Raw genomic sequence first — 16,235 nt, forward strand, 5'->3', positions numbered from 1 at the left:
CTTAAAATACTAAAACATGTAGACAGAACAAAATGAGATACCAAAAATGCTGGATGTCAGGCCCATGAATCTTTGTTCCCCTCCCTCCTCCCCGACACAACCAGAAGCCCACCGACAGTGTTGTTCTGCATCCGCCTGTGAAGGGCAGGGTGTTCAGGTTGGCTTGGGTTTGAAGGGTGATAGAGATAAGGTGGTTGCGTTTTGCAGATTAATGGGAGATGGGTGAGAATGAAAGGGAGAGCATTGGTGAGAGAGGCTGAATAGGGTGAAAGCTGTACGATTTCCTCACACGCTCATCTTACAAACGCCGGGTATGTTAGGGCCAGGGTCATCGGCACGTACATGGGGGAGGTGGGTGTGTGCAGGGGCGGATCCAGGAATTTTCGCCCGAGGGAGGGGTTCATCGGCAAAACAAATCTGAAATGCAGACAGTTTTTTTCTCCGGACACATGGCCGCAAAAGGCGGGCATTATTATTGTTACCAGTAAAACATGTTCTTCCGCAATTTTTGAATATCCGTTGGCAGATTTATTTCAGTAAAAATAGCTTTGCTGTACGCTCCCATCGTGGTAAACCATGGACCCGGATGCAAATTTTCTTTTCCTAAACTACACCCACATACATGGTTGTTTAGCGCCCTCTACGATACTTTTATGATACGTACGCAGGTATACGTACGCAGGTGAAGTACCGTAGCGCTGCCTCACCATGGTGGATAGGTTTGAAAAGTACTGAAGTATCTTGAATTCATTCCGCACCGTAACCGAGAGCCAACGTAGTTTCTGAAGTACGAGCGTACGACCCTTCCTTCTGCATATATGTTGTTATTTCTTAAACTGGTAATCGTATGAACAAAAACAAACAGTTACAATAGTCTGTCTGGGGAGTAACAAATGCATGTATTAAAACAATAATGTTGTTGTTTTTTTCATTTGCATTTCCCATACCGTATACAGCTAGAGATTAAATGAAGTCTGGTGATATCATATATTTATCCTCGAAAACTTTTTTTCTTGAAAAAAAAAAGAGTTTCAAATTGCGCCACAGTGAACCAAGAACTCTCAACTTTTGTTAAACACTTTATTTTGTATCCCATGTTATACATGTGTAATTGAGTTTTGGTTTCATGTTAAAAGTTGAGTTTTAGAGCTTTCACTATGATGAAATTGTTTACAATTTAATGCAATTTGAGTTAATAATGTGACACTATATCAGCAGATTACGCAATTATGATTCTATAGTATGTATTTGATTCATTTTTCCAAGTATACATTTGAGGATGTGCTCTGTTTAACAGCTTAACTAATTTAAGCACAGAAATTAATCATATAACATGTAATCAGTAACGAATATAAATACTCAAAAACTGTATTTTGAACATTACTTTAATTGAACATTTAGCTGTTAACAACTTTAGCTGAAAAACCTTGTCCCAATCGTAATACATTCCATCAAATTCCTCTCAGGAAAGTAACATTTTGACCGTGTACTGAAGACCGTCAATAAAATCGTTTGTCGTTGAAATGAACGAGCATATCCCAGTCTGACTCTTACGAACAAAATAATTTCTTATTAAGTACTTAAATCTGTGATTATAGTTAACAATTCTAATCCTTTGATATCACAAATTATTGCAAACATAGTCAGTTCATTACCTGTATTTTTGTCCATTTTTGTTTGTTTTGACTTCTAGATGTGGGGATCGTGTTAGTGAAAGGCCGGGTTAACATTGGTTGAGGATAGATGGGGTGGAGGATGAATGATTAGTGGTGTCGAGGGGGTTAGGGATTGAAGATGAGGGGCGGGGAGCAAAATATGATGCCGATTGTTACTTCATCAAGAACAATGAATGGCACTAAGACGATTGTGTAGTCTACTTATCCCATTTACCCCACGGATTCTTAAAATGCTAAAACATGTAGACAGAACAAAATGAGAAACCAAAAATGCTGGATGTCAGACCCATGAGTCTTTGCCCCCCTCCCTCCTCACCAACACAACCAGAAGCCCACCGACAGTGTTGTTCTGCATCCGCCTGTGATGGGCAGGGTGTTCAGGTTGGCTTGGGTTTGAAGGGTGGTAGAGATAAGGTGGTTGCGTTTCGCAGCTTAATGGGAGATGGGTAAGAATGCGAGGGAGAGTATTGGTGAGAGAGGCTGAATAGGGTGAAAGCTGTACGATTTCCTCACACGCTCATCTTACAAACGCCGGGTATGTTAGGGCCAGGGTCATTGCCACGTGCATGGGGGAGGTGGGTGTGTGCAGGGGCGGATCCAGGAATTTTCGCAGGAGGGAGGGGTTCATCGGCAAAACAAATCTGAAATGCAGACAGGTTTTTTCTCCTGACACTTGGCCGCCAAAAGGCGGACATTATTATTGTTACCAGTAAAACATGTTCTTCCGCAATTTTTAAATATCCGTTGGCAGATTTATTTCAGTACAAATAGCTTTGCTGTACGTTCCCATCGTGGTAAACCATGGCCCCGGATGCGAATTTTCTTTTCCCAAACTACACCCACATACTTGGTTGTTTAGCGCCCTCTACGATACTTTTATGATACGTACGCAGGTACATAATTATATTTCCCCACATTTTGGCGAGCAGTGCGATAGCTCAGTCGATAGGGTTGTGATTTTGCATTGCAAGGTCGCAGGTTCGATTCACCGTTGTCTTGTCCTCGATTTTTTTCTTTTGTAACCTTAGGCTTCAGAGGATATTTTGTTAAAGGGAAATAAAGTCCGAATTTCATTACGTTCGAATTCATTTCTTTTTTTCTAATTTATATTTTCTTCTCACATTTTTTAGAAAAGTAATTTCCAAAACGCCATAGCGTACACCCATTATGCGAATGACGTTTGGGAGAAAACAAAATCGCGCCAATGCAGGATGGTAAAGGGTGTACACCGGTAAATAGGCTTAAACGCATCCGCCAAGTACATGAAAGAAAGTTACACCCTCAAAATATTCTATATTAGAGAGTTCTGAAAGCCATAAAATTGGGGATTTAAAGAGATAAGGCAAAGAACCCTCTGGCCCGGATTTGGGGCTCCCAATTCTGAGCATTTTGGATGCAATTGGGCTCGAAAGTGGCGCTATTGTGTCATGTTGTGGAGGGATCGTTTTTGAAGATGGCTACTGTTCCACTTTGGGGGGAAATAGGGGTCGCCTTCTTTGGGTGAGAATATCTCGAAAAGTCAATGGTCAACCCACAAAAAAAATAAAAATAAAATAAAACATGACCCGTGAGAGTTCTGGGTATTTTTCCAGGAATTTTGAAGTATGGGCATTTAGCACTGGTGTCTATGGGAATGTTAATACAGGGCTGTACCCCAAGACCTGTAAATCGGCTCCCAAAGACATAAGTGATAACTACACGCACTTCCCAATTTTTCTTTTTTTCTAGTAATACTCATGACTGTAGATCTCCAACGCATGGTGTTTGAAATTTTAATTGAATACATGTAGTATTTCTTAAGTTGTTGCCCCCAAAACGAGTTAATTCTGTATTTCTAAATTTGAATTTCGTCCTGTGATTTGTCATGATGACTGCGTAACATTATGAGATTTAATATTATGGGGGAACTGTCAAACAATGAAACAATAATACATGTTTGACCGAAACAAATATAGTATCTTAAACGCGAAAAATACAAACCGAATGAAAACAGAAAGACAACGTCCAAGAAATATGACACACTCGTTTTTGTTGGGGCCGGCAATAACTCGAGCACTAGGCCCAGATGTGTTAAGTTGTAAGTTCGGCCAGTAATCGGTCTTGATATATTACTCATGAGGAAATTCTATTTCGCGAGAAACCGTCAAACAACTAAAGAAAGTTAATTTCGAGAAAAGGTGCGCTAAATAAAACAAGCGTTATGTTTCCATCAATAGAGGGGCGCCTCATAAATAGGGGTCTCCATAAAAGAGAGCAACTGCCAAGACCCATTGGCAAAAACAATAAGCGTAAAAACAGTATCTGCAACTGTGTGTTTTCTTGTGGTGTCTCCCCCCCCCAGCTGGTAATGTGGCCCCTCCCCCTCCCCCATGCCCGGAGCTGGCCATGGTGATGCTACTCAGACACTCCGGTTGAAACTGATTCCCGATAAATTTCTCTCATCCAAACTTCATTTAAGAAAAAAAAAAGGCTTGTTTCCGCTGTCATATGAAAATCAGACTCAAGTGAAAACTTATAACACCTTCACCCTAGTATTGGTTGAAATGTCTTACTTTGGTAAACGTATTTACCAAATTGAATTCAATGTACAAGTTACCTAGATTGCACACTTGTTATGCGGGTGATGAAGATACCCTGAAACATGTTTATATTTTCGCTAAACTCAACCGGGTGCGAAAACGCTTGCCCGTGTTTAAGTGCATTTGAAAGAAAGTTTTGCATTTTTGAAAGAGCGAGGGTGAGAAATTGGAATAAAATTTGAATGAAGATGCTGCTTTAAAACTCACATAATTATGTCTTCTACAAACATTAATGTGATTGACTTACTAGCACCCTATTATTGGTTAAACTCTCTCGCGTGAGCGGTCACTCTACTAATTATCACCAGCTAGACACGCACTATAATATTAATGAGTCTGTATTTCGTAGGGTCCTAAATTCACGCTACCCCGGATAAGAGACACCCCGGCGGAGAGACGCCCAATGCAGCATCATTTATTAATCCTCGGAAGTATTTGTTTTCTTTCTAAATAAAACAAACAAACAAACAAACAAAGAAAGAAATGAGTTTGAATTGCATCATAGTGGACCAATGACTCTTAAATGTCATTATTGTTTTTTCTTTCTTGCTTGCCAAATTATTTTCATTGGATTTTTAACGTGTTAAAAGTTTGGTCTTAGAGTTTAATTCTGATGAAATGATTGTTTACGATTTAATGAAATTTTAATTGTTACTGTGACACTATCAGAGCATTGTTAAAATGCAGTTATAATTCTATTGCAAATGATTATTTTATTCTACAAAAGGTGTTGTTTATTTTCAAGTGCATTTACATTTCATAATATCTCTTTGTTTGACTGCTTAACTAATTTAGTAATATCATGTGATAAGATATAGAAAACATAAATTCTAAAAAAAAAAGGTTTTCGAAAACTCTAGTTTTTGATAATGTGGGACATAATACATGCCATTTGTAATACACTCTGGAGGAATAAAATCGCATTCTCCGGAAAGTAGAATTGCAAAGACATTTTGAATATTTACAAAAAAAAAGTTAAAGAAATCGTTTCTCGTCGAAATGAACGAACAAATACCAATCTGACTCTTGTGAACAAATGTCCTATTAAGTACTTAAATCAGTGATTATTATTAACAAGTGGCGTAACCCGGAAAGCTAGGGAGGGCGTGACTCACCACTCGGCCTGCCTGGGATTCGGGGGAGGCGCTTAACTCTTTTGAATGCTTCCTCCACAAAATGAGGAGTCTTAATTAAGGTCCCTTTAATGAACCACGCCAATGAGTAATACTTGGCAGCGTAATATCTCTCGAAAATACTAGGTTTAAAAACGACACACCCTAGATAGGTAAAATAACAGGTACTGTCTGGAATTTTGGGAAGTATTGTTCCGCTTGAAATCAGGGGCACACTTAGTGATCATTTTGGACTTTCGGTAGAATATGGGCCACCGTCTTTTCAAATTTTCTCAGTAGGTATTCTTGGGCCGGTCTATTTTAGAGGGGAAAATTGTTAGTTGTCATTAGCAGAAAATTGATGAGTGAATAACTAAAAACAGTGGCACTCGATAGGTTACCCAACGAAAAACAAAATGTCACGACACGACTAGTAATGCTGTAAAAATAGATTTACTCTTCCTCTTCCTTTCGTCGAAACTTTTAATAGGAAGGGGAAAAACAACACTCTAGCATTAAATAAGCACCCCCCTCCTCCTCCACCTCAGCATATTGGTTCGGGATTCGCCGTTGGCTGCCCAGGGTGGTTAGAAGGGGGAAGGGATGGTGGGGGCAGGGGCTCAATATGGGGATTCGAGCTTGGCTTGGAGATCAGGCTATTGAAGGCTAGTGTTTTCTAAGAAAAGAAGTTTGTTGCACATGGTAGGATCCAAACAGTTGGGGTAAGTTTGGGATTAGGTTTGATTAGGCGAGGGTCAAGATCGGGGTTGGCCTAATTATGTGTTTGGTTTTTGGTATAGGTTGGGCTCAATAACCGGAGGAGGGAGGGCCTCAATTAGCGAGGAGGGGGTTCTGCAGGTGCAAGGTCGATTGCATGCCGAGAAGTTGCCGAGCCGAGCGCACGTTTGACTAGTGGATGGGGATAGATGAATGGTTATAATTAAGTTGCCTTTTGGAATGGCTGGGCTCTGCAAAATAAGTATACTTCACCGTAAGAGGGCGGCAACTGTACATAGACCGGATATTATGAACACAATATATTGAAGTTCTTATTACTTTTCTTTTCAAGCTAAATTATTACGCCTTCGGTTTTTCTATCAAAAAATGTAGACTGCATAACCTGACTACAAAATACTACCCACCAAATGCGTGGCTCCATTAAGTAACATAAAGCGCAAAAAAAAAAACACTGATTGAATCACGTATGGCCGGTGATCGTCATTATTCTATCCACCAATCATAGTTAGTCACCCAACAAGTCAGTGACCACAAGTGAGTGGTCTGTGATTGACAGGTGCCAATCACAATCCACGTGTTTGAATAGGTCACCAACATCCATACAGTCATTCCTCCAATTAGATGCGTCTATTTGAGTGTCGGATATACAAGCTTCGGGTTCAACGTGTGGCAATGTAACACATCATTTCCGTCTGATTAATATGAAGCAAGTCAGTGATATATGATTGACAGCGCGCAGGGGGCCAATCACCAACCGGGCTTGCAAGTTCCTCAGTCACTGCTCGGGAAATCGACGTCAATCTTTAAGTCACAAGCTGCCGGCTCACTTCTCACAACGACCGCAGCTCATGTTCACGTTCAGACGACAACCCGAGAAAACTGTTTGCAAGATCGAACAAGAATTGCACGGTGAGTGTTGTAAACAATCTTTCACGATAATTCTGCAAACTTTAGGATTGATCTTTTTTGATAAATGATATTAACACAAACTTGCTTATAGCCAAAATGGCGAGGTATAAATATTTCCGACCATGATTATCCTGTTTCCATGCGGTTACTCGATAACTTATCGATTATTGGTGCTTGTGAATCATAACCAGGTATTATGTTGTATAGACTATAGGTGAATTAGCTTTTAGTCTGAACAGTTGATGCGGATTCAAGCCAACATTTTGCGAGGCCAAATTTTCAGGCAATAAAAGCTATAGAACAAAAATCGGTGTTTTTTTTTCTAGTTTGTTCGGAATAAGGAATTCCTGTCTAACAATATTTCTGCTACTACTTACATGGTGCACTCTCGACGCACAGTAATTGCCCAAATACTGAATAGTGAAAAACAACACTATGAATTCATGGAAGTGTTATAGTTTTTGTTATTGCCATTCAGATTTGCCAGTTTTCCAGTCAAACCTGAGTGTATTACATCAAGTTCCTTTTTGTTATTGAAGTTCACGCACTTACACAATATTATTCAGATGAAAAATTTGAACCTGTTTGTGTTCAAAGAAAGAAATCTTGTGGAAGCTCTGAACTTGACCCATATTATCAGTATGATCAATCACCCCCTTTATTTTCTTGCTAGTTTTCCCTGTTTATTGTATTAACCATAAAATCCCGATGCGATGCGCTTACATTTTTTGTAATCACTCTAACTAGTTCAGTATAAAAGGTTATGCGGAAATTGGCCACGGACGAACGTATAAAGGAAATCGGGACATCTCAAACATCCTGTCCTATGTTGTGCTTTGAACATTGGGATAATCTCAATACCCTCTGCGCCTTGTTTTTAAATTGTGTCATTACACTAGATCACAATGCGCCATTCCGGTTTGATCACTATATAGGCCTGAACGTTAATACTTTCAGGCCTTGCACGATAAAAATGTCACTGGTCAGAATAGACTAGAGGGCGCAAATACGAACGGACTGGATTATGATCACACACACACACAGTTTTATTCAAGTTCAAATTGCTTTATCTAGCCGGATTCATTTCTGGTAATTATGTTGAGGGTTGATGTTTGTACCAATTATTCGTGCCGTCTGCTCTGCTGTCCGACTTCATGTGGAGTGCCGTGGCCTCGTGGTTAAGGGCATAGAATTCGTGGTCTGCGGGTAATTCTGCGGGTTGGGGGTTCGAGTCCAGCCAGGGGTTATGGTGCGTGTGCCCTTGGGCAAGGCACTTTGTCACTTATTGTTTCTCTCCACCCAGGAGTAAATGGGTACCTGTGAGGGCAGAGATGGTTATGTGATTGATTTAGCTTGCTTGCGCCTAACAGGCAGCATCGAGCTGTATACTCCCAAGGGAGCTGAGATGGTATTTGGAATGTTTAATTGGCCCAATGATCGGGGTAAAAATAATACTGTTAGCGCCGTGATTAAGTTTACTAAAAAGGGCGTTTTTAAATGTCGATTATTATTATTACTTCAACGTTTAAAGCACCAACTTTCCGATGAATTCAGCCATGTTTGCATGTAGGATTCCACTCAGCATTCTGTTAAATATCTTTTTTCAAAAAGCAATATTTTCAGTGTTTTAGGTTGTGCAATTGGTACAAATTTTTATTTTCTTGAACCCCAAAATTTTCCTAGACACAGTCATGGTTGACAAACAGATGGTGGCTGATGCTAATAGCCAAACCGGTGCGCTGATGTCCCACCACCGGGGAAACAATTCTTTTTGTAACGACTGTAACTTAACTGCGGTGGTCCACCTGTAATATTTCCGCCACTTTACTTCACTGGTATCAGATCGGTTTCCCATATCAATGCAGCAAATTACTCAATAACTCATTTTTATCAATTGGTATTATTTTCCACCAGCATTCTGTTTTATGTGTTGAAGATTTCTTCCTTGAAATATGTGTTCATTCCTTTATACAAAGTTTTTTAAATTCAAGTCTTGTTATACTTTATAATTATCAGACAGTACCTTCAAGGGTGGATCCAGAGAGTTACTGCCGGCGGTGCAGGTTGTGCCGGGGAAAGGGTGTGGGTGTAAGGGCTCCCTCAAGTGAAATTTGGCCTCATTTCATAACATTTAGGTCACTGCCTCCACACCCCTGGATCCGCCACTGATCTTGCTAAACTGCCGGATTTTATTAAACATGTGTTACTTTTGTAAACGTATGCATGAATGTGAATTCCCGAGCAGGACTGAAATCAAAAGTACAATAAATTCAATGCAAAAAAAACCATATATTGCTTATTTTTTCCGCGTATAGTGAAGATACCATTAAATATTTTGATCACTCGCTAAATTTAACTGGATTTGAAAAAAAAAGTTGCGAATTTGAAAGAAAGTGTTCGAATATTGAAATACTGATATTCAAGTCTTCAAGAGCCAACCATCGAGGTCGGTGAGGTGATGTCTAATTGATTCTATCATGACCGTGGAAAGAGCAGGCCGTCCCCACAAAAAACAGTGATGTAATTCGGCCTCTTTTCCTGACTTTTATCGGCGGGCAAAAGTAATAACTGCCATATCACTCCGAACACTTTCTCTGAATAACGATTCCTAAGAAATGTTATGAATACATACATGTCTCTGAGACAAATTGTTCAGTTTATGTTACATCATTATATATAGTTATTGCTTTTGTTTTAGTTTTATGTATAGGCCCTATTTTGTTTTCTTTACAGATGAAGATCTGTGTGGCTACCATTCTGTCAATGGCCCTGATTCTGGGTAACTCTTTCAAGCTCCGAGCTTCCGTTACTGGGCCGGTTCCCTCGGACGGTGATGGTCCTGCGTCTCAGGTGTGTCAGCAGTGCTGCCAGGGACCTGCTGCAATACCCGGCATACCAGGTCTGCCTGGGCCAGTAGGCCAGATGGGGCCGTATGGTCAGCCGGGGTCAAAGGGCGATGCAGGTCAGCAAGGTCACAAAGGTGATGTTGGGCCGATTGGACCTATGGGTGAGCGGGGAGCACCTGGGAACACTGGGTCTAAAGGTGATGATGGGATTGGTCTGCCCGGCAAGATAGGTCAGAGAGGGCTACCTGGTGTTGTTGGAAGAATCGGAGAAACTGGTGTCAAAGGTCAGAAGGGTGAGCCAAGGGAGACTCCAGACGACTCCAACCAGCGGGTGGCATTCACCGTGGTGAGGACGAGCGTCTCAGATGAATCTAGGAGTTACGACACCCGTTTGCCCTTCCAGCAGATCGAGACGCTTCTGCCGGGTACCAGCTTCGAACTCGAGACCGGCACGTTCGCCTGTAGTGTACCGGGCACCTACGCATTTATGTTTTCTGTTCTTAAGTATATCAACACCGGTGGCTTTGACATCCATCTTGTTAAAAACAACTACCATGTGATCACTACTCATAGTACATCAAATCAACGTGGTCAGTTGTCTGGGAGCGCGGTGCTGGTTCTGCAGCGAGGAGACACGGTATATCTTACCATGAACGGTAGGGCGTATAGTGATTCCAACCATCACTACACCTCATTCAGCGGCTTCCTCCTTTACCCGGAGTCAATTAAATAATTAATAAATAATCACCTCGCATAAATATACAGGAGAAGTGCTGCCCCAAAAAACCTCGCTTTCCATTTTGCCGAAACAATAACCAACGAATTAGTAAAAATAATATTCAATGACATAATACAAACAATAAATGACGACAAAATGTTCCCTATTGGTACCATCAGCAGCTATGATAAAAATGAGTAATGTTTAATATATCTTTAGCATTAAAATATCAAAACGGTTAACAAGACATCAAAACTACTGAAACAAAATCATTAAAAATCAGTTAAAATAATAGTTGTTTTTGGAAGGAAATATTTTAAGCTGTGATTTGAAAAATCCAAATTCACCAATCTTTCTCATTTCGGCTGACAGTCTGTTCCACAGACGCATACATGGTAAATGCACAGTCCCCGTATGCCTTGCCAGGCTTTGGACACATTGGGTGGTCGAAATTAACCCCGTCACAGCTTTTCTCCAAATAAATAAATAATTAAATAAATAAAATTAAACCACAACTCATAAATATACAGGAGCAGTTCTTCTCTTTTTTGTTTCGCTTTCCATTTTGCCAAAACAGTAACCAATGAATTAAAAGAAAAATGTCAATGTCATGATAATAAGAAAGATAATTGATTCTTAATACAAAGCATTTTACATTCAAGTATCAAACCGCTTTACAAGACATCAAAAATGCATAATCAAACATTTAATTGAAAAGAAGTTAAATTGATGACTTTTTCAAAAAGAAGGTTTAAGCTGCGATTAAAAAAACCTCCAAATTCATTACTTTTCTCAAATAACGTGGAAGTCTGCACGGTCACTATATGCCTTGCCAGGCTTTGGACAAACTTTAGGAAGGTTGAACTGAACCCCATCACAGCTTTTAGTACGAATGTTAAACGGGTGAACTGATATTTACTCTGTGAAGTACCGTAGCGCGCGGCTGCCTCACCATGACGGATAAGTTTGAAAAGTACCGAAAAATCATGAAATTCATTCCGCTCCGTAACCGAGAGCCAACGTAGTTCCTGAAGTACGGGCGTACGACCCTTCCTTCTGCATATATGTTGTTACCTCTTAAACTGGTAATCGTATGAAAAAAAACATAACCGGTTACAAAAGTCTGTCTGGGAAGTAACAAATGCACGTATTAAAAAACTGTGGTGTTTTTTTTCATTTGCCTTTCGCATAACGTATACAGCCAGAGATTAAATGAAGTCTGGTGATATCATTTATTTATCCTCCGTCACTTTTTTCTTGAAAAAAAAACCAAGGGTTTCAAATTGCGCCACAGTGAACCAAGAACTCTCAACTTTTGTTAAACACTTTATTTTGTATCCCATGTTATACATGTATAAGTGAGTTTTTGTTTCATGTTAAAAGTCGAGTTTTAGAGCTTTCACTTTTGATGAAATTGTTTACGATTTAATGTTATTTGAGTTGATAATGTGACACTATATCAGCAGATTACGCAATTATGATTCTATAGTATATATTTGATTCTAAGAAACATCTTTTTCCAAGTATACATTTGAGGATGTGCTCTGTTTAACAGCTTAACTAATTTAAGCACAGAAATTAATCATATAACATGTAGTCAGTATCGAATATAAATACTCAAAAACTGTATTTTGACATTACTTTAATTGACCATTTAGCTTTTAACAATGTAGAAAACCTTGTCCCACTTGTGATACATTTCATCAAATTCCTCTCAGGAAAGTAAAATTACAGAGACATTTTGACCGTTTGCTGAAGACAGTCAATAAAATCGTTTGTCGTTGAAATGAACGAGCAAATCACAGTCTGAATCTTACGAACAAAATAATATCTTATTTAGTACTTAAATCTGTGATTATAGATAACAATTTTAATCCCTTTGATATCACAAACCATTGCAAACAGAGTCAGTTAATTACATGTTTTTTGTCCATTTTTGTTTGTTTTGACTTCTAGATTTGGGGATCGTGTTAATGAAAGGCCGGGTTAACATTGGTTGAGATTGGATGGGGTGGAGGATGAACGATTTGTGGTGTCGATGGGGTTAGGGATTGAAGATGAGGGGCGGGGAGCAAAATATGATGCCGATTGTTACTTATCTTTCAATAATTCATCGAGAACAATTGATGGCACTAAGACGATTGTGTAGTCTACTTATCACATTTACCCCACGGATTCTTAAAAAGCTAAAACATGTAGACAACAAAATGAGAAATGAAAAATACTGGATGTTCGGCCCACCTTTGCCCCCTCCCCCCCTTCCTCCCCCAACACAACCGGAAGCCCACCGACAGTATTGTTCTGCATCCGCCTGTGAAGGGCAGGGTGTTCAGGTTGGCTTGGGTTTTAAGGGGACAGGTTGCGTTTCGGAGATTAACGTGGGGGGGGGGGGTGGGGGAGGGGGGCCTGCCCTTTTCCATTCAAAGGCTTACCCCCCTAATAATTTGTAAAGAGTGCCCCTTTTTTGAAGAAGAAGTGCCTTTTTTCTGATCAAGTACCCTTTTTTAAAAAGAAGAGGTGCCCTTTTTGTGGGACATGCCGTTTTGGCTGCCATTTTCAGAATTTGGCACATGTATCGCGTAAAAAAGCAACATATATTGGCCGTTTGTGTTCGTTTGTTCTCAAAAAGTCAATGGTCAACCCACAAAAAAATGAAAATAAAATAACAGATGACATGTTGATTACCTTTTTTTTCTCTGCCATTATACCTGTGAGAGTTCAGAGTGTTTTTACAAAAAAAATTGAAGTATGGGCATTTAACATTGGTGTCTATGGGAATTCTAATACAGGGCTGCACCCCAAGACCTGTAAATCGACTCCTAAAGCCGTAAGTGATCATTACACGTACTTCCCGATTTTGTTTGTTTGTTTTTTTTTTCTTAGTAATACTTATGACTGTAGATCTCCAACGCATGGTGTTTGAAATTTTAATTGAATACTTGAGTATTTCTTGAGTTGTTGCCCCCAAAACGAGTTAATTCTGTATTTCAAAATTTAAATTTCATCCAGTGATTTGTCATGATGACTGCGTCATTATGGGGAAACTGTCAAACAATGAAACATTAATACATATTTGACCGAAACAAGTATAGTATCTTAAACGCGAAAAATAAAAACTGAATGAAAACAGAAAGTCAACGTCGAAGAAATATGACACATTCTTCTTTTTTTGGGGGGGGGGGGGCGGCAATAACCCGAGCCTACCAGGCCCAGATGTTTAAGTTGTAAGTTCGGCCTGTAATCGGTCTTGATGTTTTACTCTTAAGGAGATTCTTTTTTCGCGAGAAACCGTCTAACAACTAATGACAGTTTATTTCGAGAAACAAACTAGTGTTAAGTTTCCATCAATAGAGGGGGCGCCTCATAAATAGTGGTCTCCACAAAGCGAGCAACTGCTAAGCCCCCATTGACAAAAACCATAAGCTTAAATATTATCTTCAATTGTGTGTTTTCTGCTGGTGTGTCTCTCCCCCTCCCCCCCCCCCCCCCAGCTGGTAATGTGGCCCCTCCCCCTCCCATGTCCGGAGCCGGCCATGGTGCTGCTCCTCAGACACTCGGGTTAATTCTGATTTCTTTCTTCCAAACTTCATTTAAGAAAACCAAAAGCTTCTTTCCGGTGTCATATGAAAATCAGACTCCTGTGAAAACTGATAAGTTCACCTTTACCCTAGTATTGGTTGAACATGTCTTACTTTGGTAAACGTATTTACCAAATTGAATTCAATGTACAAGTTACCTAGATTGCACACTTGTTATGCGGGTGATGAAGATACCCTGAAACATTTTTATATTTTCGCTCAACTCAACCGGGTGCGAAAATGCTTGCCCGTGTTTAAGTGCATTTGAAAGAAATTTTTGCAATTTTGAATGAGCAAAGGTAAGAAATTGGACTAAAATTTGAATGAAGATGCTGCTTTAAAACTCACATAATTATGTCTTAGTTTGGTCTTAGAGTTTAAATATTGATGAAATGATTGTTTACGATTCAATGCAATTTTAGTTGTTAATGTGACACTATCAGAGCATTGTTAAAACGCAGTTATAATTATATTGCAAATGATTATTATATTGTACAAAAGTTGTGGTTTATTTTCAAGTGCATTTACATTTCATAATATCTCTTTGTTTAACTGCTTAACTAATTCAGTAATATCATGTGATAAGGTATAGAATATAAATTCTAAAAAAAAATGTTTTGAAACTCTACTTTTTGATAATGTGGGACATACATGCCCCTTGTAATAAACTCTGGAAGAATGGAATTGAGTTCTCCGGAAAGAAGAATTGGAAATACATTTTGAATATTTACTAAAAAAAAGTTAAAGAAATCTTTTCTCGTCGAAATCTGGCTCTTGTGGACAAATATCTTATTAAGTACTTAAATCAGTGATTATTATTAACAATTCTAGTCAATTTGATATCAAAAATATTTGCACCAATTCAGTGAATTACTTTGACTTTCTGTACAGTTATTTTGCTGTTTTGTCGTCTTGAATTTGGGGTTCGTGTTCAAAGCCCGGTACAGATGTGTGTCGAGGGGGTTAGAGGTTGAAAATGGGAGGGGGCAACAAAACTGTAACCAAAAGTTATTTATCATTCAATAATTGAACAAGAGCAGTAAATATTACTAAGACGATGGTGTAGTCCACTCGTTTCATTTTCCCCACGGTTTCTTGAAATATAATAATTAATAATTTGGGAGGCTAATCATCCTTACTCGCAGCTGGGATGCTGAATTGCGAAGGACGCGGCTACAACGTGGTCGGGCCGCTGGCACGTAAAGGCGCCTATGGCTGCGGCCACATCGACCCATATATGACCAGGGAGCACAGCCTGAGATCGAAAGTGTTTGATTTTACCTGAGGGAGGAAAACCGGAGGGCACGGAGAAAAACCTTCGTGGCACAGGAGAGAACCAACGCACAACTCTACTCACACGTGATCCGCGGCCAGGATTCGAACCGTGGCCACCTTGGTGAGAGGCGAGCGCTTTACGCATAAGCCACCCACGCCGCCCAAAATGCTAGCATTATTTTTTTTTTTCAATTTCAAGAACATTTATTTCCATCTTTTCACAACATTTGACTATAATACAAAATAATGAAAAATTATATTGATGGAGGCATGCTAAAAAAGCCGAAGCTTATAACATATAACATGCCTGTAAACATACATAACAACTCACACGATAGACGAACGTTTAGAATCAAAAAAGAAGCACAAACAAACAATTAGAGAAAAGGTCAAACAAATGTGATAAACATTACAAAAGTGCAATAATAATAACGGAAGCGTATAGAACAATAGAGGAGCAGCGGCAGAGATGACAAGATAAATAAAAAGCAAAGCAAGAGGTACAAAGCAGGCAAATTAAACTGAGAGATACGAAAAAGCGGAGAAGCTATGTAATATAATGGGCGAGCAGATGCGTCTTATAATGATTTTTAAATCTGCCTACAGAGGATTGAGATTTGATAAGTGGGTCAAGTCCATTCCAGAGACGTGGTCCATAGAAGCGTAGGCTATTCATTGAGTAGAAAGTGCGAGTGAATGGTACATACAGGTTTTTGTGAGATCTGGTGTGATATTGGTGAATATTATTAACAGAGGTAAAGTACGATGAGAATGTGCAGGGAAGGAGATTATTGGTAAATTTAT

Source organism: Patiria miniata, unplaced genomic scaffold, assembly GCF_015706575.1.
Source record: "Patiria miniata isolate m_02_andy unplaced genomic scaffold, ASM1570657v1 HiC_scaffold_7, whole genome shotgun sequence".
Lineage (NCBI taxonomy): Eukaryota > Metazoa > Echinodermata > Asteroidea > Valvatida > Asterinidae > Patiria > Patiria miniata.